We start from the raw sequence: 26146 nt of genomic DNA on the forward strand, positions 1-26146 counted from the left end.
ACATTTTGCTCAATTTAGTATTAATGGTGATTATCTTTTATTGCATTTTGGCTATACCTCACATATAGAATGGGTGGCAAATCTCAGTTAATGAGACTGTTTAATTAACCACAATTCCCCATTTCCCTGGCATTAAAGACAGAAGGGTCCTGACCACAGTTGAACTGGACTATTTACCTTCTTTATCTCGCAAATGTAAAAACAATCCAATCTGGAGAGCTTAATGGCCTGAAAGAGTGGGGATGTTTGGTTGGAGGGTTTTCCCCCCAATACATTTGTAGCTGTTTTAATTCTTCCTCCAACAGTACAGTAAAATCTCAGAGAATAAAATATCAAGACAAACGAAAACAGCAATTACATTACTATACATATAATTAAGCAGCAAAAATTATTTCTCAACTACCAGTTTTCCCTCATCTTAACCATATAAAGAAAAGTTCACCTTATATGCTAAAAACTGTGAAACATATTGGTTTTCCCCAACATCTTCAAATATGTAACTTGTTTATTCAAAGAATCTAGCTGTATTTCACAGCTTTGCTCTTGGCACAGTTACTTCTTAAATTAACTACATAGTGATAATGAGCCCTTCAAAACCAGCATGATTATGGTTTATCCTATTTCTCTTTAGAATTCTCCTCCTCCAGGATGTGGTCAGATTTCAGCTACTTGGGTCTTTTGGGGAATGAACAGAAAAAGGACACAAATCAAGTTGTTTTTTATTTAGCTAAAGATACAGTAGATGGGAAGGCCAGAAACTGTTGCCCACCATGAAGTCAGGCTATACATGAGTTGTATTTATCCTTATCCATTGTTACATACTCTGGAAAACAGAAGATGGAATCCACACACCTGGCTTTATCCTTGGGTTACCCTCTTGAATCTCTTTCTTGGCTTTTGCTCATTCCTCTGGTGTTTCTGTCACCTTTCAGTCTATGGCTATATTCCTTGGGTATGGGATTTCAATACTTTACTACCCACCATGTAAAAAAGTCTATTCTTTCAGATATTTAGGGATGACACTTTCTCTTCCTTATTGAATATATTTGATAACCATTACTGAATCAATCTTTTCACATAGAGACCATGTGTTCTGTCCTCATAGGACACAATCGTGCCTTTCAAAATCTACTAAGGATGCACTGCCTAAAACCAAACTTGAATTTCCTGCACTTTGACAGCTGTCCTAACAGAATTTGGAGCCCACGACGAGAAGTGACCGAGCAGATGTGATACACAGTCCGCACGAATCAGGGGAAGTTAGTTATGTAGAAGGCAAGTTTCAGAGGACAGTAGTATCAGGAAAGCCTGAAGAGAAAAAATAAGAGGGGGAGCAACTGCAGAGGCCAAGTGAGGGATTCTGTGTCGATTACAATATGATAAGCCTTCAGGGAAGATTCTGTACAACACAGAAGAGGCTCTTATAGTGTTTATCAAAGCCATGCTGGGTGTGTTTTAAACATCACAGCTAAAATTCTAGCTTCTCTTATGTAAATGGAATACTGAAACTAAAAGGTACTATAGAGATCACTGGCCCCTCACTACTCAGAGATGAGAATCTCAGGCCCACTGCATACTTACTGGATGGAAGGCACATTTTAACAAAAGTTCTAGGTGACCCACATGCATATTACAAGTTGAGAGGCACAACTATGGTCAGTCCTCCACCCCTTGTGGCACTCCTTGCATACCTGAATATTCAAAGAGATGAGACATCCAATATTTTAAACAAGAATACAAAGTATTAGTAATACTTCCAGAATACTGAATTATAATTGCCCCCCTGATAACTTTCTCCCCTTGGTCCTAGTAGAATTTCAGTAAATTCATTCTGCTGCTTAACAGCCTTTCTGATATGTGGTCACTGCTCAAGTCTCTCCTCTTAGAAAGAGCCCCTAATCCGAATTATCTGATACATAAAATGTTAGCACTAGAGGCCAAGGCTAGAAATCATATAATCTGGGCAGAAGACCCAAGTCCAAATCCCAGCAAGGCTGGACCGGTTGCCACATCTTGGTGGATGGGAGGAGAGGTTACTCCCTGGGAAATAAAAGTTCAGACTCATGGTTTCAAGAATAAGGCCTCTGGAAGAGTAAATTGTCATATGTTCTTGGATGGTAAGCAGTGGTAACAGCCTTCAGGTAAACCTATCATGCCACCTTCCTTTCCCCAATTACTCTGGTTGACTTTCTCTGGGTCATCTCCTTCTTAGCATATTTTTTTAAAGAGGAATTTCATGTGGCTATCATGGAGCTGCTATGGACACAAACCCCTCATACTCGTGGCACCTAGGTGGCTCAATGGTTGAGCATCTGCCTTTGGCCTGGGTTGTGATCCTGGGGTCCTGAAATCGAGTCCCACATCAGGCTCCCTGCAGGGAGCCTGCTTCTCCCTCTGCATAGGTCTCTGCTTCTCTCTGTGTCTCTCATGAATGAATAAATAAAGTCTTAAAAAAAAAAAAAACTCAGACCCATTTCCAGGAATTCAAAAACCAGAAGCTTTTAAGGAGTCTCCATTTGTCATAAAGAATGACAGGGTACTGTCACCTTGCCTGCCCAATCTGGTATCGGTAGTGGCTGCCTGGAGCCTTGGTGAGGGCTGGGAGGCCATATCTAGACTCAACTGAGAGTGCTTGGGATCTTGTTATTATGTCTATTGTGGGTATAAAAAGGGAAAAGGAGCAGAAGCACTAGTCCTGCGCCATAAAGTATGCATATGTACAAGCACCAAAACACACTGTGTCTTAGAATTCATTACTTCATCACATAAAATCTGTTACCTCTTTTCTACAGAGGACTTTTTGGAAGAATGTTGAAGATAATAATGTGGAGTTGCGTTAATTATCATTTACTATGCTTCTCTTTAAAAACTTAGAGTAAGTTAATGACCACTATTAAAATTCGAATCCAAAATTTCAGCAGTTCTTCTTTTATTTGTAATGTTCTCTCTTAATATCTTTCTCTTCAGTGTGCTACCATTAAATAAGGTGTGATAAGGTGCGTACAACTATAGATACAGGTACCTAGCCCAGCTGTGGAATCTCTCTCCAATCTTTCATTTTTTTTCATCAGGTTGGTTTGACAGTTGTGAGTCAGGCAATCCATGCTGAAGCCACTCTCCCATTATTTGGCTGTACACAGATGAGGGCAAGAGCCCTAGCTAACACACTGCTTCTTCTAACTCCATTAGTTGCTAAGCAACCAGTTCACTGGAACCTTCCTGATCCAAGGCAGAACAAGCCAGTTTAATACAAAGTGTTTGGGTTGTCACATATGTTCAAGTTCACTCCTTCTGCAAACACATTTGATACTCCATCCATGCAGGCTACAAGCAAAGTCTCCTTATCTTACAGAATGACAAAAAATAATAGTTTAGGAATAGTCCTCAAGAGTGCTAATACTAAAAAAAAAAAAAAAAGAGTGCTAATACTTATCAAAAAGTAACTAAAGAACTTCTCTTAATCCTATGAAAATTTATATGTGCATATGTATAATTTTTTAAGTGATATAAATGATTTGATATGGAAATCTCTCATCACTTTGGAGTCAAACGCCTCTAAATGAGAAGAATGCTGGTAATTCAATCTTTCAGGAATCCAGGCATGCAGGTCCCAAATCCAATCAACATCAGATGGGCTAATTAAAAGCAATTGATTGAACAAGCAGCTGGATCATCCCAGTGTGGACAATTCATTTTCAATCAGTTTTTTTATAAAAATGATAAGCAGAATCAGGGCATAGCTATAGATCCCAGCAATTCTTTACATCAATTCATCCGATTCACATGATCAGCTGTTTTGCCCCTCTTTTAGAGACCATCTGTCTTGGCTCAATATTCAATTTCTAAAGGTTTAAAACTTTCATCAGCTTTATTATCCTTCAAACATGCGTTCTTGTTCTTTCAGATGAAGCTAAGGTTGACTGTATCACTGTGATTAAATAAGCATGAGTGAAATTGTGATTTTAAATAAAACAGCAATGAAAGTTACAATTTTAAAAAGCACAAAAAATGCGGCAGAAAAAGTGAAACTCTTTCAACACACACTTGAAACAAATACACATAAAGAGCTTAGCACAATGGCAGCATAAAATAAATGATTTTTAAAAAGTTAGCTATTATTTTATGTTACAAATATTTTCCTAGGTTCATCATATTTATATTCAGGAGAAGTGAATCAGTTTAAATGAAGGAGTAAAATGCAGCCCAGAGTTCACCATTCATTCACTATAATGAAAACACTGTACTACCGGCACAATAATGAAAATAACAGTCATCCTATCTGAAATGTTAATGACTTCTCTGGCACTGATGCGAACAATTTTAAAAGGGAATGTGACAATGATTCTTCAAAGGCTCTCAGCTTTCTATTTAAAAAGGAAATAACATTTGACCACACCACTATTAGCTAGTACTTCACATTGAACTGGCAAAGGGAATTTGATTTTTTAATGAATGTGTTCAGTTTTAAAAGGAAATTATGAAACCATTTTAATTCTCTAAAAAAGCAAAAAAATAAAAATCCACACACCTTTTGGGGCTCACAAGGCCCTATCCCACAGGACTTTGAAAATCAGCCTCCTAGTTATTCCACTACTGCAGTTTCTATACCAGGCATATGTATAGCTGTTCCTTGTCAACCAGGCAATTAATTAATGCTTATTGAATGTCCACCAAGTGTGAGGCCATGTAATAGACTGTCTATAAAATGTCAGATGGAGTGCTTAATTTGGCTTTGCTGAATGTCAAGGCCATCATTAATGGTGCTATTTTTTTCTGGCTAAATTTAAAAGCTATTTCACGAGGCCTCTTCTTGGTGGATATTAACTAAATGACTAATCATCAGATACAAGTTGCAGAATGCCAACATCTCCTCATGGACAACAGTTAGGACTTAGGTGAGAAGTTGAGCACATTTTCAACGGTGGGTGATTTTTCTCATTTCAACAGCTGCTTGGAACTACATCTGTTTGTAGGTTATTTTAAAAGTCACCACTGCCTAAAGAAAAGTCTATTGTAGCATTTTAGGTCCCTCTTCTGAACCAGATTCTGGTATTTTTAGTTACAAGTTGAGAGGATGAGATCACATGCTACCACATTAAGTCCCTAACTAATTAGACAAGGACTCAAAACTTATGAGCAGTCAGGTGTCCAGTTTTCCCTGGCTCCTAATTACCTAGTGGCTTTAGGTGATATGTTTTATGTAAGACTAGGCCAGCTGGTTCCTGGAAAACAGCAAAATGTCTGCTAGGTCACAAGTCTCTTGGACTCAGCACTAAATCCCCTTTTCAGTAGGACACATCCACTAAGAACCTAAGAAGTTCTACGTTAGGGAGCTGATATAATCATCACTCTCTCAGTTTTTTTTTTTTTTTAAGATTTTATTTATTTATTCATGAGACACACAGAGAGAGGCAGAGACATGGGCAGAGGGAGAAGCAGGCTCCCTGTGGGGAGCCTGATGTGGAACTCAATCCCCATACTCTGGGATCATGCCCTGAGCCAAAGGAAGATGCTCAACCGCTGAACCACTCAGGTGTCCCACTCTCTTGGCTTTTAATCCAATATCAGCATCAGTAATGCCATATTCTTATGCATGGGAAGAAACCAGAGTTTAGTGCCCCAGTATCTCCAAGCATCCTTCTGCTCCCCATCCCCACACCAGCAATTTACAGAGAGATCTGTATGGATAAAGACAAAAGATGACAGTTTAATAAAGATCATTTTTACTTGTGTAAGTTGAAACACGTATAAGTTTTGTGTTTACAACTCTATGAACCCAGGCATCCTTATCACTACTGAATAAATATGATCCAAAACCTTTGGGGGAGGGGAGCACCTGGGTGGCTCACTGCTTGAGTGTCTGCCTTTGGCTCAGGTCGTGATCCCTTGGTCCTGGGATCAAGTTCTGCATCAGGCTCCCAGAGGGAGCCTGCTTCTCCCTTTGCCCATGTCTCTGCCTCTCTCTCTGTATGTCTCATGAATAAATGAATAAAATATTTGAAAACAACAACAATGAAACCTCAGAGGGGAAAGAGCTGTGACTGACTGGGCTTACAATTCCTCACAGTTTAAAAAAAAATGAAATGGTGGCTTTTTGTCTTTATTATTTTTTTATCAATATAAGTAATCCATTAATACAGTCTTCTTTAAAAATTAAGTTAGCATAGATAAAAGCTAAAGTCTTACTTTCCAACAAAGTGGTACTTACACAAAACCTGAAAAAGGCAAAGGAGTCAGTCATATAGTTACCCAGGAGAGTAATGCAGGCAAATGAAATACCTGTGCAAAGGCCCTGAGGTGAGAGCTTGACAGGAATGTCTGAGGAATACCAAGGAGGCCAGTGTGATTGGAGTGGAGGCAGGCAGGGCAAAAGTCATATGAGGGAGGCCTGATTGGATAGAATCAGGTAAACAAGTAACACTGGCTTTTACTCTGAGTGAAAGTAGAAGTCATCAAGGGGGCTGAGCAGAAGTGATATAATCTGACTCACATTTTCATTAAGATCACTGGGGCTGCAGTATTGAAATAGAGTCCAAGAGTTCAAGGATTGAAGTAGGATGATAAAGTAAGAGGGTATTGCAAAACCCCAGGCAAAAGATGATAGGCTTCCACTAGGTGGTAGTAGGAGAAGTGGCTGGAGTCTGAATATTTTTTGAAAGTAGAGCCGTGGGACTTGCTGCCAATCTGGATGCAAAAGAAAGGTGTCAGGAATTACTGGGTGGTTTGGGGTCTGCATCAACTACAGAGTTGCCACTAACTGAAATGGAGAACATTGTGCAATGAGCAGGTCTATGGGAGGAAAATGGGAGTTTGGTTTGGACACATTAGGTTTGTGATACCTCTTTAAAAAAAAAAGATTTATTAATTTATTTTAGATAGGGTGAGAGTGAGCTGGGGAGAGGCAGGAGAGGGAGAGAAATCTTTAAGCAGACTCCCCACTGAGGACAGAGCCTGATGTGGGGCTTGATGTAGGACTCAATCCCAGAACCCTGAGATCATGATCTGAGCTGAAGTCAAGAGTCAGAGGTTTAGTCGACTGAGTCCCCTCAAGTGACTGAGCCGCTCCCAGGCGCCCCTGAGATAACCTCTTAAACATCCATGATGTTCATCAATGATGTACGGGTCATTGGATACACCCATTCTGCATTTTAGGAGAAGGCCCAGTTTGGAGATACAAATTTAGGAGTCATCATCTGTGATGATTAATTTTGCCAATTTGACTAGACCACGAGGTTCCCCAATATTTGGTCAAATATTACCCTGTGTGTATCTGTGAAGGTGTCTCTGCATGTGATTTAACATCTGAATAGACAGACTGAGTAAAGCAGATTGTTCTTTCCAATATGGGTGGACCTCCTATGATTAGTTAATGGCTTGGATAGAATTAAAAGGCTCAAAAGGAGAGGATTCTCTTTGCCTGGCTGTCCTCAAGCTAGAATATTGACTTTTTCATGCTTTTAGCCACAAACTGAAACACTGGCTCTTCCTGGGTCTCAGGCCTGCAGTTTTAGACTGAAACTATTCCCTTGGTTCCCCTGTCTCCAGCTGCTGACTGCATAAATCTTGGGACCTCTTAGCTTCTACAGTTGCATAAGTCAATTCCATTTTTTTTTAAAGATTTTATTTATTTATTCATGATAGTCCCAGAGAGAGAGAGAGAGAGGCAGAGACACAGGCAGAGGGAGAAGCAGGCTCCATGTAGGGAGCCCGACGTGGGATTCGATCCCGGTTCTCCAGGATCGTGCCCTGGGCCACAGGCAGGCGCCAAACCGCTGCGCCACCCAGGGATCCCGCATAAGTCAATTCCTTATAATAAAACTCTCTCCCTACAAATAAAATCCTAGTGTCCCACTGGTTCTGTTTCTATGGGGTGTCCTAATACATCATTTTGGGTATTACACATATATGTGCGTAGCCAGGTAAAGCCATGAGACAGTATGAGATTATCACAAAAGCTGGTACAGACAGAAGTACAAAAACTGAATCCAGGCCTCTCATTTTAAAAAGTTAAGGATATGAGGTAAAACCAGAAAAGAATATTGAGAAGTAGCAACTAGTAAGTGGAGATAATCCTGGAAAACCCAAAAGCCAAGTGAAGAATGTGTTTCAGGGGCATCTGGGTGGTTCAGTGGTTGCACACCTGCCTTTGGCTCAAGTCATGATGATCCCAGGGTCCTGGGATGGAGTCCTGCATCAGGCTCCCCAGAGGGAGACTGTTTCTCCCTCGGCCTATCTCTCTGCCTCTCTATGTCTCTCATGAATAAATAAAATCTTAAAAAAAAAAAAAAAAAAAAAAGGATGTTTCAAAAAACAGGAAGTAATTAAGCTGATGATGAGTTGGAAAAACAAAGGACTGAAAGTTGATTATTGGATTTGGTTTTATTTTATTTACAATTTTTGTATCTATGCTCATAAGTGAGATACGGATCTTGTTTCTTTTGCTGCCCTTGAATTTTGGCAATTGAATTATGCTAGCTTTATAAGTGACGGGTGGCTTTCCATTTTCTTCTAGACTTTAGAAAAAGTTTCTATAATATGGGAAGTAACTGTTAAGTAGAGTTGGCAGTATAAGCAAGTAAAAGATCTGGGCCTTTCTGAGGAGGTATGTGGCTACTTTTTGATGACTACCCCAGTTCCTTATATTTTCTTATCCTTTGGTTCAATTTTGGTAATTAATATTTATGTAGAAACTCATTCATCAAGGTGCTGAACTGTATTGGTATAAAGTTTCTATTCTTCTAGGGACGCCTGGGTGGCTCAGCGGTTTAGCGCCTGCCTTTGACTCAGGGTGTGGTCCTAGAGTCCCAGAGGATGGAGTCCCACATCGGGCTCCCTGCATGGAGCCTGGTTCTCCCTCTGCCTGTGTCTCTCTCTCTGTGTGTCTCTCATGAATAAATAAATAAAACTTTAAAAAACAAAGTTTCTATTCTTCTAATAATCACTTTTCCTTTCTACACCTCTAAATACCACTTTTCATTTTTTATATCAAGAAACCTTTCATTTCTTATATATTGCCTCTTCCTTTCTTTATAATTTTTGAATACATTTGGCCAAAGTTTATCTAAGTAATTCATATTTTTCAAAAATAGTTTTAAAATATTTGTTAATTTTTTTTCTATTTCATGAATACCTGCTTTTATCCTTCCAGCTGTTTTATTAGCATTTGTTTTATAATTCTTATGTTTGGAGTTGAAAGCATAGTTCATTATTCTGCATCTTTCCTATTTTTAAATGGATGCATCAAGCCTTGGAGAGGACACTGTGATGAACTGCCCAGATCCCTCTTTAAAAAAGAATCTATAGTTCTGGCTGCTGGGAGAGCTGAGGATGGCCTCAGTCATTGAGTGCCTTGTCCAAGGTCATGACCTTTCCCTGGGTAGCCACCATCTAGTGACTGATAGGTCGGTACAAGAATATAAAGTCCTGGCCACCTCGGCCCCACATGAACAGGCATTTCAGCTCCAGAATTGCCTGCAAAGTCAGCTGAGACTATTGTTGGGTTTACATCAAAGAAGAACTTCTCCTCCTAAATCCTGCTTTCTTCATCTCCATTGGTGGGTGCTGATTCCAAGAGATCTTCAAACTAAACTGTCTTCTTCTCAAGGAACACAAACTGCAAAAAGGCTACAACTGTCCTTCTTCAATTCCATATGAAGAGCAATGCATTAATTGGTATTTAAATATTTTGTCATTTGGACATTCATTTTCCCTTAACTCATGAATTCAGAAGAGTGCTTTAAAAAAAAAAAAATTTCAAGTGTATGAGAGGTAAGACTATTAACTGATTCCTGGTTTCAGTGAGTTCCTCATGGCCTACTCACTCTGTGGTCAGAATGATTTATTTAACTATAGTTTCTATAACTGTTTCATGTGCATGGAAAATATGTGTGGTCCAGATTCTCTATTTAAATTTTTATTATTATTTTTAATATACATGATCTGACGGTTTCAGAGAGAAGAGTATTAAAAATCTCTAGGACTGAGGATTTCTTGGCTTCTCTCTATGATCCTATTATTTTCCTAACATATTTTGAATCTTTATAGTAAGTGGATATAGGTCCATCACTATTGCCTTCTTGATAGATTTGATACTTTGATCAGCACAGAATACCACTTTTCCTTCCTTCTAATTCTGTTCATTGTGAATTCTAGTTTGTGTCATATTAATATCATTACACATACTTTGTTAGTGTCTAACATATTTTTCTGGGATGTTTCTTTTTTTTGGGGGGATGTTTCTTATAAAGAAAATATACTTAGATTCCTATTTTAAATAAATCTGAGTTTGTTTGGATGGATGGCCTTTCAATGGATGACATCGAACAGTTTACACATATTGTGATTACTAAATTATTTGGTCTAATTCCTGCCATCTTATGTTGTGATATTTTTCATACTATTTTTTTTCTTTTTTCCCTTGGACATATGTGGCAATGGAAAAGTTCTCTTCATTTAATATGAATTACACTTACTATAAAATCTCTTTCTGATTGCTTTAATAACCATTTCCAGACTATCATAGTGTCATACATTTGTTGAGTCTGTTGATGATTCTATATTAATTAAGGGAATGTGACATTATAATCTTAGATAGTTACATAACAGGTAAAGCCCAAATTCCCATGGCTTTACTCATAACAGTCCAGTGTGTGTATCCCTCATTGAGCAACCATCCACATGTTATTTAGAGTCCAGGCTCCTCTCATCTTAGGACTCTGTTCTAGGAGTTTCTGTTTGGCTTATAGATGAGGAAAAAGACTGAGGAGCAGCAACATCTGCTCATAACCACTTCATGTATTCACACTCTCTCGACAAGAACTAGTCACATGACCCAACTAAGATACAAGCAGTATTGGGAAACGAAGTCCCTAGCTGAGTAGACACTTCCAAGCAAGAACTCCAGAAGGGAAGGATAAATAACTGAGGATCAGCTGGCTCTCTCAGCCACATTCCTGTTTCTATGCCTTCCTGAATTATTTGGTTTGTCTATCACTACTTCTACATTAGAAAAATCTGGCCCCTTTGCATGACACAATTCATTTCTCTAAGCTATGCTCTCTCCCACCTAATCCTTGCATGAATCCTAGCCTTCTGTCTTATGTGTGGAATAATAGGTTCCATCAGCAGCCCCCTCCAGAATGGAACGCTGCCAGCAAACCTTTACCTGTAAATAAGCAGACCAGCTACTCACCTAATGATGAGGGCATTCCGTCTATTGGCCTAAGCCTTGGATAAGAACCTTGGGAATCAGAAACCTTCAGCTGGAATTAGCTCTGCCATCTGTCTCTGAGCTCAAGTAAAATCTTTTAGACACAATCAGCTTGACTCTGCTTATTAATCCCCTAAATCCTAAACACATTGCATAGGATAATCCATGAGGACATACCCAGGATTCTCTTTTCTTGAAACTAACATCTGTAAGCTGAAATGTTAAATTTGTTCCCCCAATTATAGTTATATCCTCTTCAAGAACCAGAAGCCATTCTAACTCACTCTGACACTGAGCATTCAGCAGAGTAGGAGGTAGATGAGCAAGGGGTGGAGAACTTTGGCCTTAAGGCTGCATCCCTTATTAGCTATGTGACCTTGGCCAGGTTACCTTACCTCCCTAGGTCTCAGTTTCCATTAGCACAAGCACAAAATGAAGGTACCTGTCTCAGAGAACTGTTGCATAGATTTAATGACAAAATGTAGATCACCTGACTTGCTGTAGGCACTCAATCAAAATTTGCCAGACTAATCAATAAATTCTTTTCCTTCAAACCTGAGGAGTGCCCATGAAGTCATTTCTAATTTTAGATGCAAATCTTTCTCTCTTTCTTTCTTTCTTTCTTTCTTTCTTTCTTTCTTTCTTTCTTTCTTTCTTTCTTTCTTCCTTCCTTCCTTCCTTCCTTCCTTCCTTCCTTCCTTCCTTCCTTCCTTCCTTCCTTTCTTTCCTTTTTTTTTTTTAGAGTGGGAGAAAGAGAGAGCAGGGAGGGGCTGAAAGAGAGGGTGAGAGAGAGTCTTGAGCAGCCTCCATGACCAGTGTGGAGCCAGACACAGGCCTCAAACTCATGACCCTGAGATCATGACCTGAGCCACAATAAAGAGTCAGACACTTAACCAACTGAGCTACCTGGGCACCCCCTAGGTGAAAATTTCTAATTAATTTCTTCTTGCCTTGTAGTTCCATACACTGATATATGAGCACTTCAATGAATAAACATTATTCACCACCCACTTCCCTATTGTTTTATCCTCTAACAGACAGGGCTTATCATTTTATTTACTTCTTGCGAATTACACCTATCAGCCTCTACGTTTTATTTTGCTATGTTTTTATGGCCCTTTAATTTCATTTTAAATCCTTTTTGATAGACCACTTACAACATACATGATTTCCCCATAAAAAAGCCAACTCCTATTAATCTAGTATTGCAACACCAGAAAGTATGTTTATTGCTTTTTTTCCATGGCAACATAAATGAGAATTGAAAATGTATTGGATACCCTAAGGCAATGAAAACATTAAATGGTTTTTGAATCCCAAAAGAGATTAAATTTCAGGATGCTTGGGTGGCTCAGTTGGTTAAGTGTCTGCCTTCAGCTCAGGTCATGATCCCAGGGTCCTGGGATTGAACCCTGTGTTGGGCTCCCTGCTCAGCGGGGAGTCTGCTTCTCTCCTCCCCTGGCCAAGCTCACTTTCACTCTTACTCTCAAATAAATAAAATCTCTTTAAAAAAAAGTGACAGATTAAATTTCAACAGAGTAATTTTAGCATTATACATAATTAATCATATTTCTATGCTTTACTATATCAATAATTCATGCTTTATTATAGGTTAATGTTTTATACTTACTGTTTAATATGCACACAATAATCTAAACAATGATCTAAAAAGGATATATTTCTTTCTCTTAACTAAATTTTAAGTAACTATTCCCCAGCCACAATGAAGAGTTTTAATATTTAAATTTAGCTACATTAAAAGTACCAAGATGAAAAAAATGAATCTGAGTATTTTTATGGGAATTGGGTATAAAGACTGCTTCATCTACATTAAGATAGTCCGTAGAGTAAAAATGAAAAGACATTTTTCCTATCTAAATACAATATTCAAAAGCACGTTTATTAAATGTTAATTTAATATCATTGGATTTGGCTGCAAAAAATTAAAAATGTTCCATTCTTCTACCTTATGAATTATAGGCATGTGCTTCAAAGTCTACTCAATAGAAAGCCAAAAGTATACATTTATTGTTTAGAGAGAGACTTTTAAGGGAAATATCAGTGAAAAAGATAAAAAGTGAGAAGGAATGGTGGTACAGAGGAAACCAGAAAGATCCATGCACCAAGTCACAAAGAGCACTGGGTACTGGAAGAGCCAATTACCACTGAGAGTCATCCAGGCCACAGAGAGAAAAATGAGTGACACTTTTGTGTAACAGCTCCACTGTAGGCTCTTTTGTAATACATGACCGTGGCTTCTCTGCAACTCTAAGCAAGATGCCACGTTGCTTCCTAGTACACAATACCAGCAAATTCCTATGTTTACTCACACACTATCCACTGAATACCCGCTATGCTACGCCTGTTAGGAATGTTGCAGATTTAGGAGTAAGAAAAACAAAAAACCTCTGCCCTGATGATGCTTACAAATGGAACGCAGAATGCAGGTTTCTTTCCTCTGCTGTGGAATAATGCTTTAATATAATTGCCATGCTCAATCACTTTCTTTCTAAACTTTGGTTTTTGGTTCCCGGCAACCCAAAACAGATTTCTCACTACAATGCTAATTAGTACATGAAAAACCTAGAATGTTCCATATTACATCCCATGTTCTGGTTTACTATGGTACCACTCTCCAAACTTCTTATTTGATTATGCAAACAGCATTTACATATCTGGAGTAGTAGCTCTATATTTATGTATTTATAAATTATATAGATAGAATGTATACCAATCTGTCATATGCATGATAAAACGAACCCCAAAGCAGAAATAAAACTGACATAAATAAACTGACAGAAATAAAACTGACAGGTAGGGGAGACCTGGGTGGCTCAGCAGCTGAGCATCTGCCTTTAGCCCAGGGTGTGATCCCCAGGGTTGGGGATCGAGTCCCATGTTGGGCTCCCTGCATGAAGCCTGCTTCTCCCTCTGCCTGTGTCTCTGCCTCTCTCTCTGTGGCTCTCATGAATAAATAAATAAATAAATCTTAAAAAAAAATATTTACAGGCTGTAAATGTTCCCTCACATCCCCAGAGCTCATCTGCACTTTCACAGGTATATAAACCCTACAGGAGAGATCACTGCACTTAATGTTAATCTTTCAGACTTTTAAGCTTTATGACAAACTTATTAACTAACTCTACCCATTCTGACAAATATTGTCCATGACAAAAGGGGAAGTCATCTAATTCAGTAATCCACAGCAAGTTGCAATGTTGGTTTGATTCCCATAGTTTTCAATGTTCTTCCTTTGCCTCAGTGGGTGATAAACATTTCAGCTCTGGACACACTAAAAAATTAATATAAATTCTGATTGAAGGTATTTGTGGAATGCAAATCAAAAGATTGAATAACTTTTTTTTTTAAAATATTTTATTTATTTATTTTAGCATGAGAGAACGCGCACACACCAGCATGGGGGTGGGGGTGCTGGAGGAACAGACAGAGATGGACAAACAGACTCTGCACTGAGCGTGGAGCCCACTGCAGGGCTCGATCCTACGACCCATGAGGTCATGACCTGAGCAGAAACAAAGAGCCAGATGCTTAACCAACTGAGCCACTCCAGCACCCCTGAATAATTCAATAAAAATTGTTTGCTGGGGATCCCTGGGTGGCTCAGCAGTTTAGCACCTGCCTTCAGCCCAGGGCATGATCCTGGAGTCTGGGGATCGAGTCCCACATCGGGCTCCCTGCATGGAGGCTGCTTCTCCCTCTGCCTGTGTCTCTGCTTCTCTCTCTGAGTCTCTCACAACTAAATAAATAAAATCTTAAAAAAAAAAACTGTTTACTAAATATTACTTTATCCTTCCACAGACTCAAAAGGCCTTTCTGGGTCTCTCAATATTAGACCTGATATGCATATGTATGTCTGCACATGCACACATCAGGAACTTACTTATCGAAGACAAAAATATGGGATGCCTGGGTCGCTCAGTGGTTGAGCATCTGCCTTTGGTTCAGGTCCAGATCCTGGGATCCAGGATCAAGTCCTGCATCAGGCTCCCAGCAGGGAGCCCACTTCTCCTGCCTGTGTCTCTGCCTCTCTCTCTCTGGGTCACTCATGAATAAATAAATAAAATCTTTAAAAAAGAAAAATTCTATAGAGCATAAGAATAACTATTTTTATTCTTTTCTTATCACTGCTATTTATATTTCATAGTACATTCTTTTAATAATATAGTAGAGCAGACAGTATTAATTTCCATTTTACAAACAAAGAAACTCAGTAAAAAAACTGAAGTAATTTTACTATGATAATGTGGCAGGTTAACAATTGAGAGATTTCAACAACAAATCCCCTAACACTAGCTCAGGTGTGTTTTCCTCATACCACACTGCAGCGATACCCTGGCTTTTAAAATCTGCTTTACTATAAGGTACAACATCACAAATCTTTTCCTCAGAAAGTACCATGAATGTTACTCCCCACAAGAAAATGTAAAGTTTGGGCAGCCCGGGTGGCTCAGTGGTTTAGCGTCACCTTCAGCCCAGGGCCTGATCCTGGAGACCCGGGATTGAGTCCCACATTGGGCTCCCTGCATGGAGCCTGCTTCTCCCTCTGCCTGTGTCTCTAGACCTCTCTGTCTCTGTCTCTCATGAATAAATAAATAAAATCTTTAAAAAAAAAAAAAAAAGAAAGAAAGAAAATGTAAAGTTTATTTCAAGAGCACTTTATTACCTTTCACTTATTTAAAGGCCAGGGGGATAAGTACCCTTTTCTCAAGATATCACACATCATGGGATTTCCACCATTAAAAGTTACAAAACTCACCAGCCACACACCACTTGAGGACACAGCGATCTCTTATTATTTATAAGGCATAACTGTAACAATAATTATGTTTTCTACACTAATATGCCAAATCCATCTGACTCTTCTGCCATTTTGCTTGAGATAAAGGAACCCAATTACTTCTTACACGACGGTTTCTACAATGTAGTTTAATTGTTCTTCAAATCTGAGAACTACAAACAGGGGTTATTTCCCCAACAGGATCACACAGCACCTAGGAGGCCCTGGTGACAGAAATGATGGTAAGCAAAACCACATCTGAAAAAAAAGGAAAAAAAAATCAAGAAAAAGTTCACTTTAGCTAGCTACAAGTAAGATTCTTATATTAGGGGATCCTTGGGTGGATCTGTGGTTGAGCATCTGCCTTTGGCTTGGTCATGATCCTGGAGTCCAAGGATCGAGTCCCACACTGGACTCCCTGCATGGAGCCTGCTTCTCCCTCTGCCTGTGTCTCTGCCTCTCTCTTTCTATCTCTCTCTCTCTTTCTCTCTCTCGTGAATAAATAAATAAAACTTTAAAAAGAAATATTCTTATATTAGTCTCCTATTGTTGCTGTGATAAATTACCACAAACTTAGTGGCTTAAAACAACACAAATCTATTATCTTATAGTCTGGAAGTCAGAAGTCTGGAATGGACTTTCCTGGGCTAAAATCAAGGTTTCAGCAGGCTTTGTTCCTTGTGGAAGCTCCAGAAGAATCTGTCTCCTTCTGTATTCCAGCTTCTACAGGCTATGGCACCCCTTGCCTCATAGTCCCTGCCTTCAAAGCCAGCAATTATGTCACTTCAATCTCTGCTTCCATTGTCACATCTCCTCTGACTCTTCTGACTTGTTCTTCCATTTTTAGGAACCCTCACAATTACATGGGGCCCATCTGTATAACCCAGGATAACTTCCCACCTTGGGGTCCTGCAGGTACACATCTACAGAGTCCCTGTTCCATGTGAAGGAATGTTCACAGGTTCCTGGGATTAGGATGTGGATGCTACTGGGGCCATTATTCTGCCTAGCATAATGCTCAGGCAATCTTAAACAAAAAGTTCTCTAAGGTCCACACAGCTTAGTGTCATGGAAAATTTAGCAGGTTTGCAGATTTGTGGACCTACGCTGAGATCTGGACTCTGGCACTGAGCAGTTGAGCAATCTTAAATTATTCAGTGTTGAGCAAACTCAATTTCCTTCTCTGTAAGTTGTCATAATATCTACATCTAAGGGTTATCAAACGATTAAAAATAAGGAATGTGAATACACAGAATACTAAGGCTAATAAAGAATTAAAGATGTTAAATGAATGGCAATTTACCTCACTCTCCAAGTTTAGAGTTTGCAGCTTAAATAACAACTATCATGGGGCACCAGGGTGGCTCAGTGGTTGAGTGTCTGCCTTTGGTTCAGGTTGTGATCCTGGGGTCCTGGGATCAAGTCCTATGTCAGGCTCCCTGCAGGGAGCCTGCTTCTCCCTCTGCCTATGTCTCTGCCTCTCTGAGTCTCTTATGAATAAGTAAATAAATAAAATCTTAAAAAAAAAAACTATCATTTCTTTAGTAAGGAATATGTTCATTTTCTAGCCAATCCTTATACTATTAATATTCTTTTCCACTAAGAAATTGCAAATAATCTTATTTTAACATTTATATGTGAAATGTTAGTTTGCAACAATTCTGATGCTTAATTATAATTCAAGATAAAAGACTACTCTGGGGGTGCCTGGGTGGCTTAGTTGGTTGAGCAACTGACTCTTGATTTTGGCTCAGTTGATGATCTTAGAATGATGAGATCAAGCTCCATGTCAGGCTCTGCCTTGGGCATGGAGCCTGCCTAAGATTCTCTCTCTCCCACTCCCCTTCACTGTAAACTTATACGTGTGTGTGTGTGTGTGTGTGTGTGTGTGTGTGTGTGTGTATAGCATACTTCCATGAGTTGGAGCTTTAAAACAGTTAATAAAGGCTTTGAAGTTTATAGCAAAGAAATTCTTTGCCCTCTTAAAGTGTTATTTTTTTTCATTCATTATGTAAAAAGGCATAAATCTCTTTTTATTATAGCTTTGAAATTTGCTCCTACCACATATATACTTTGTGATAATTAGTAATTGTCATCACTACTAGAAAGCTTGTCTTGTTCCAACCATTAGGATATAATTCACTGTTTTTTTCTGGGTGATTTACCACCAAACTTCTTGCAACCAACTTTTGCCTACAATATGAAGATATAGTTTATATTCAACAACCATCTCTTAGAGCGCTCAAAGAAAAACATGTCTACCATTCTAAAAAAATAATTTATTATAAGATCTCTAACACCAATGTAATAGAATCTAATACATATTAAGCTAGACAAGAGGTGAACAACCTAGCAATGAAATCATAGGAATATATATGTTAAACACATCGTGTCCCAACATTGTTCTTCCTATCCTACCCCGATATGATAATCCCCCATTGGGAATCTCTCATTCACTAACTAGAAGTAGAATCTACTTATAAGCAGCCTGCAGCATATACCAGGTATAAGAGTTAAGGGCCAGAAAATACTTCTACACATTCATAAATATTCACTTTGCATTCTTGGAAAATCTCCAGGAAAGAACAGTAACCTTATTACTCTAAACTTCTTATTGTCCTAAGACTCAGTGAAACTCGTGACTAATTTGCTTGCTGCTTAGAGAAAGAAAAGAAAAAAAATGGCCTAATAAGAGATATAAAGGAATATCTCTTTTAATCTTCTAGGTTACTTCTCTTAGATCCAAAAAGATTACTATTTCCTTCTCTAAGTGGCAAGATTTGAAGTTATCTGGATTTTTTTTTCAACATTAGAAACAAAATAGAATACACAGCAGAATATTCACAGGCATTTTTTTTTTTAAGGAAAATACTTTTGTAGTACTTTCTTCATTCATACGCAAAACTGAGGAAAGATGAAGGATAAATTCTACATCTAAGATAACATGATGGTATATCATCAGAAATAATTCAGGGGAACATAGAACTTTATAAGACTCTTAATTATAAAATATTTTGTGATGATTTGAATGATGTTTATAAATGTTTTAACAATATTTGCTGCATCAATCATATGCAAAACCCAGGGCTAAATATTCAGTAAGGGGGAAGGAGGCATGGGGAGAGAGATTTATGCAAGTCCTAACACCCATCAGCCCTGCTCCACCAGCCATGTGGGAGCCCTCCACAGTTGCTTGTATGATCACTTCCTGTACTCTCTATCTGATCTGCTGCTGCTGCCATTGCTTCTACTACCTTTCATTTATTGATAATCCTCAATAGGCCAGAAGTATGACCTAAGGTGTCCTAAAAATATTTTCATACGTGTTCACTTTTCTCTTAAAAAAAAAAACAAACAAAACCAAGGCCCATGGCTATTCTCTCCCCATAGGCTAGGGAAAAAACCAGTAGTGTGTTTGACCATCTCAGTTTATTTAGCTTTCCTCCCTCTGGAGCAGAATAGAAATCCTTATAGGCTGTGGTCTGGAGACACAGCAGCCTATGCGTGAGGCCCTCTGATTGACAACACCCTGGTGTCATCAGAACTGGTACCAAAGCTCTTTTGTGAGGAATGCAAATTACCTCAAAACTCTCATCTCTACATATATTTCTATGCACTAGAATTAAAGTCAAGATGTCCCTTCACATACTTTAAAAACCACTCTTAGCTCTGAAATGAGGCTTTTTGGGAGGGGTAAGTGTCATCATGACATACAGGCAGCCTTCCTTTCTACTGTTCAGCAAGATCTCATTCCATTTCCATCAAGTAAGAAATTCAAAGTGGAAAACAAAGTCTGCTCAAAACAGTAAGCTAGCATCTACAACAACAACAAGGCACACACCCGAATTCCCGTCATAAAATATAAACCATAGGAGCATTTTACTTGCATTCTTATTCCCATAAACAGCCTTCCAAACATTGGAAATTACATCCACAATAATCCTGGATTGTTAATTATAACAGAAGCCATGGCATGGCCAGGAAATCCTAAAGACAGAAAAGTGAAGAGAATTTTGTGCCTGGAGAGCTTAGAGCACATTCAAAGGATTAGAGATTTATATCTCAAAAGTATAGCCTTGGGAAAAACAATTTCAAAATAAAAGCAACACTGAAATCTAAAATATAGACAAAATTGGCAAAAATTGTCTTTGCTAAGAAGCCTTAAAACAATGTTGCCTCTTAACAGAATTTTGGTTTAAAAACCAAAACTCTGCTCTCTGCTTGAAAAACAAAAACCACCATCACTACTTGTAAACCATCAATTCACCATTTAGTGTACTTCAGACTCTTGGTTTGCACCTCACATTTATTACCTCATTTAATTTCTACTTCAGTCCCATAAAGTGGCAATTCACCTACTTTCACAATTGGAGGAGAAAATAAAACCTAGAGATACTAAGCCACTTGCCCGAGGACACACGCTGCCAGAAAATACATGAACAAAGCTGTTATAAACCAGATTGGTCTCAGTCTAAAACTGTATTGCCTCTATAATTAATTCTCACATTAAAATGTGGGGTTTTTTTTATTAGAGTGCAAAATACATTCTTTTTCTTGCTCTTAAGTTATATGACTTACATTTTTTAAAGCTGTTTTATGTGAAACTTTTTAAACGTGAAATTAGTAGAGGCAACCAGGGATACCACAGAAGCATGTCAAGGGATGAAGCGCAAACCAGCCTCAAGTTTCAGGTAGTTCCTTTAGCCCTGGTGTGTTCTCAGGGGACAGACTCAGGTAGAGCTCATGGACGGACACACCTCCCATCTGCCAATGGAGGGAAGGGAACAGAACCCATGTACCATGGTGGAAAGCAACATGATGAAACATGGGCTTTCGAAGCACTAGCCTCAGCTCTGCATTGTTGCTCCAAACCACAGGACTTATGGACACCTTCCAACCTCTTCCAGTCAATTTTCCCATGGGTAAATGGAAACACCTATCACATCTGATTGATGTCAGAATCAGAAAAGATAGAATAAATAACTCACTAGCACAAGAGTTGCCACAAAACCAGATGAAACTATAGTGCTACCTTCTGCTTACACTCCACCTCCAGGACACTCTTTTGCCTCCCCACCCTGGAAAGCCCTCCTGGAACCTATATTGTGTAAGTGAGGTCTTCCTATTCTAACAAGCCTCCTGGAGAACTCCAGACCAGTGTTTTCTCCAGCCTTCAAAATCATTTATTTATTCATGAATCCAGTCAGCAAAAATATTAATTGTGATATTATGCTCAAGGCATTTTGTTAGATCCTATAGGAGAATGAAAAAATCCAATCTCTTCCCCCAGGTAGCTCACAGCCAAACATATAAAGTTATGCAAGTCAGTTACTATCATGAGCCTAGCTTTTAAACCAGGGATTAAAACATCTACCTAAAAAAACTGTTTTAAGAATCAAATCAGGGACGGCTGGGTGCTCAGTGGTTGAGCATCTGCCTTCAACTCAGGGTGTGATCCTGGGGTCCTAGGATCAAGTCCCACATTGGGACTCCCTATGGGGAGCCTGCTTCTCCCTCTGCCTATGTCTCTGTCTCTCTCTGTGTGTCTCTCATGAATAATAAATAAAATCTTTTTTTTTTAAAGAATCAAATTAAAGTGGTTTTTCAAAGATAGTATTAATAGTAGTTTTGCTACCACTATATTATTCTGGTACTCTCATTTTGCTACTGAAGTACACATGCTTTGGCCCCTATCAGGTCAGAGTGGGTTCCAACTAGTGATTTCAGACCAGCTCTTGGTCTGGCACAATGTTGTGCACATAAAAATGCCATCTGCTGGGGTGCCTGGGCGGCTCACTTGGTAAAGCGTTTGCCTTTGGCTCAGGTCATGATCTCAGGGTCCTGAGATTGAGCCCCATGTGGGTTTCTTTCTCAGTGGGGAGTCTGCTTCTAGTTTTCCCTCTGCTCCTCCCCTTACTTATACTTCCCCTCACTCTCTTTCTCAAATGAACAATAAAAAATCTTTTCTAAAAATGCCATTTGCAGGGCACCTGGGTGGCTCAGTCAGTTAAGAGTCTGCTTTTGGCTCAGGTCATGATCTCAGGGTCCTAGAATTGAGCCCCAACTGGGCTCCTTGCTCAGCAGGGAGTCTGCTTCTCCCTCTCCCTTTGCCCCCTCACTCTTTCTCTCTTTCTCTCACCCTCTCAAATAAATAAAATCTTAAAAACAATGCCATTTGCTAGATGTTTCAGTCTCACAGAGACTGAAGACCTTTGTATGACTCCATTATCAAGCTAATACCCTAGTCCTAGTCAATAGTATCACTAGTGTGAAGCCCAACAAGCAAATCTATACAAAAACCATGGAGACTATCAGAAACACAAGTCTGCACACATCCACTACCCAGACCACAGAATGCAGTTAAACTATAACCTACCTGCAATAGAATCAGTGTGTGCGTTCCTCAAATGCTCACTGAACACCAACCATGTGTGAGGCACTGAGCTAGACAAAGAAGTATAAAGTCAACAAGATCCTATCACAAAGACCAAAACATTTCCCCTCAGTAAAGTCTCCCATCTCGTGTGGGGAGACTGTATATGTACCAACTACTAGATAACATGTGGAAAGCCTAAAATGTGTCATTAACATATGCAAATGACTGAAAAACTAGTCTTCCCAATCACAGTAAATGACAACTTCATCTCTCCAGTGCCTGAGATCATGCCTTGGAATCAGAATCAGCCTCATGACTCTCTCTCACACTCTGTGGCCAATTCACCATCAAATTCCCTGGGCTCTCCCTTCAAATTGCAACCACTAATTCTCACCACCTCTAGCCCACTACCCCAGTACAATCCATCATGATATCCCTGTCTTATTTTAATAACCTCCTATTAGAGTCCCCACTTTCACCCTTATTTCCCAACATAAACTGGAGAACTATCATTTCAACATACAGCTCAGGTTATGTCATACCTCTATCTAAATTGTCCAAGCATTTCCTATCTCACTGAAAGGAAAAACCAAAACCCTAACAACCGCCTGCAAGGTGTCACATGTGATCTGGCCTCATATGTTGCTCCTGGCCCTCCTGGCTCACTAAGCCAGCAACCTCCTTAACACTCATGAACACCACCAGTACCTTGTCCACTTCAGAGTTTTGATTCTGCTGTTCCCTCTGCCTGAAATGCTCTTTGCCAAGCAGCATATGGGGTGTGCCTTCACTTCTAAGTAACCCTTCCCAGATGACCCTATTAAAAGGAGGCAATTCCTACCACCACTATGAACATCACTGCCTACCCACTTCACTGTGCTCCATTGTCCTCCACAGCCTTTAACCCACTGGACACATCCATACTTCTTGATCTATTTGCTTAGAGTTGGTCTTGTCCAACTATAATGTAAGTGTCATAAGGGCAAGGATTTTGTGTTCCATATGTTACTGCATCCTCACATTCTACAACAGTGCCTCGTACTTAGTAGGCAGTCAATATAAAACTGTGGAATGAATAATTTAAAAAATAAATTAATAAATGAAAAAGCAAACAGTGAGATTTGTACAAAGCTAGGATATTAGAGAAGAGACTAGAGAGTCAGAAGGCAGGATGTTACAGAAGCCGAGGGATGGACGAGACATAGTACCTAAGGAAGCCCAGAGCCCATATAAAAACCTGACTCCTTAAAAGGGTGAGATTCAAATTATGCGCTCCTATGTTATTCAACCTTGAATTAAACATGTGTATATGTTTTTTCTATAAGTTATATGAGTTTTTTAAGGACAGAGACAATATCTGTGATAGTTAATTTTATGTGTCGAACTGACTGGGTCATGGAGTACCCAGATATTTCATTAAACATCCTTAATGGGTGTGTCTGTAAGGGTGTTTTGGGTGAGATTAACACTGGAATCAGTAGACTGAGTAAAGCAGGGGCCCTTCCCCAGTGAGGGGGCCCTCATCTGATCACTTAAAGGTCTATATTGAATACAAAGTTGAGTAAGAAAGAATTTTTTTTCTCTCTGCCTTTGAGCTGCAACATTGGTCCTTTGCCTTCTGACTCAAACTAGAATTTACAGCATCCTCTGGCCACAGCATCAGTACAATACCCTGCAAAGGCAGGTTTTCGACACACTGTGCAGATGAATTACGATGCCTTTTAATGGAAGAGCAAGTCAGATCATCTCCAGAGTGCTGCCTGCCATCTAAAAATATCTACTCTCATTATTCCTAGAATCACGACTTATTGTATTAAAGCTGTCTATTCTCCAAAGGGGTATGTTTAATTTTTACAACCTAATTGCTCACTCAATGTTAAATTAAAAAAAAAAAAAAAAAGAACTGAAAGGTCATTTTCCATGAAAACAACTATGAGAAAGCAATGAGGTACCTACAACAACTTTTTCTCTCATTTTTAAAAATTTAACTAATAGATTTTATTTTTTAGGCCAGTTTTGGGTTCACAGCAAAGGTGAGTTAAAAGTTCAGAGAGTTCCAGATAGCCCCTTCCCACTCCCCATGTGCAGTCTCCCCCACTATCCCATTCCCCACCAGCATTGCAAAACTGATGAACCATCAGTGACACATCATTACCAATCAGAGTTCATTGTTTAAATACAGGTTTACTCTTAGTGTTGTACATTTTATGATTTTGACATGTATGTATTAGTATAGTATCATACAGAATAGTACTACTGCTCCCCAAATGCCTGTGCTCTATTTGTCCCTCTCTCCCTCCAGTCCCTGGCAATCATTAATCTTTTTACTGTCTCCATAGTTTGTCTCTTCCAGAATGCCAGCCAGAATGCCAGCATTTTATTCTTAGATGGAATCATACAGATATTATATGGCTTTTCAGACTGGCTTCCTTCCCTGAGTAACATGCATTCGAGGTCCATCCATGTCTTTTCATGGCTTGACAGCTCATTTCTTTTTATCACTAAATAGTATCCCATTGTATGGAGGTACCACAGTTTATATCGTCAGAAATGAAAGAGGAGATATAACCGATATCATAAAATATGAAGGCTTGTAAGAGACTCTGAACAACTGCATACCAACAAATTGGTAACCTAAAAGAAATGGATAAATTCCAAGAAACATGGAACTTACCAATATGGAGCCATGAAGAAATAGAATCTGAACTGACCAGTAACAAACAAGGAAAGTAAATCAGTAATTTAAAAACTCCCAAAAAAGACAAGCCCAGTGCCAGGTGGCTTCCCTGGTGAATTCTACCAAAGGTTTAAAGAAGAATTAATGTTAATCCTTTTTAAACTCTTCCCCAAAAATTGAAGAGGACAGAATACAACACCCAAACTCATTTTATGAGGCCAACATTACTCTGATACCAAAAGCAGATAAGTACACTACCAAAAAGAAAACTATAGGCCTATATTCCTAATCTATATAAATGCAAACGTCCTCAACAAAATACTAACTAAATTCAATGTCACATTAGAAGGATCATACATCATGATCAAGTGGAATTTATCCCTGAGACATAAGGGTGATTCAACATATACCAATTAGTAACAGATGCACCATATTAATAGAATGAAAGACAAAAATCATATAATCACCTTAATAGATACATAAAAAGCATTTAATAAAATTCAGCATCCTTCCATAAAACTCTCAACATCCTAAAAGAAAACATAAGAAGTATGTTCCTTGACATTAGTTTTGTTGGTAACTTTTTAAATTTGACACCAAAACAAAGACAATAAAGATAAGTAAGTGGGAATGCATCAAATAAAAAAGCTTCACACAGCAAAGGAAACCATTAACAAAGTGAAAAGGCAAGCTGCAGAATGAAAGAAAATATTTGTAGATCATGTATCTTATAAAGGATTAATATCCAAACTATATAAAGAACTCATAAAACTCAACACCAGAAAAACAATCCAATTTAAAAAATGGGCCAAGCCAACATGCATATGAGAAAATGCTCTGCATCACTTGCCATCAGGGAAATACAAATCAAAACCACAATGAGATACCACCTCACACCAGTGAGAATGGGGAAAATTAACAAGGCAGGAAACAACAAATGTTGGAGAGGGTGCGGAGAAAAGGGAACCCTCATACACTGTTGGTGGGAATGTGAACTGGTGCAGCCACTGGAAAACTGTGTGGAGGTTCCTCAAACAGTTAAAAATAGACCTGCCCTACGACCCAGCAATTGCACTGTTGGGGATT

At 39.0% G+C, this 26146-nt stretch overlaps 1 protein-coding gene across 12 annotated transcripts in view; it reads right to left on the reverse strand.

The window, feature by feature from the left end:
- KLHL32 (kelch like family member 32) overlaps nucleotides 1-26146 on the reverse strand; it is a 234664-nt gene that overhangs the window by 140093 nt on the left and 68425 nt on the right. The window contains exon 1 of one of the 12 annotated variants that reach the window (XM_077903013.1): nucleotides 3023-3188. The exons of the other annotated variants lie outside the window; for them this stretch is intronic. The gene's annotated coding sequence lies outside the window, so the exon portion shown is untranslated. Of the gene's footprint in view, nucleotides 1-3022; nucleotides 3189-26146 lie in introns of those variants that run through there. 12 annotated transcript variants of the gene reach the window in all.

Source organism: Canis aureus, chromosome 7 (assembly GCF_053574225.1).
Source record: "Canis aureus isolate CA01 chromosome 7, VMU_Caureus_v.1.0, whole genome shotgun sequence".
In the NCBI taxonomy this organism is placed as follows: Eukaryota; Metazoa; Chordata; class Mammalia; order Carnivora; family Canidae; genus Canis; species Canis aureus.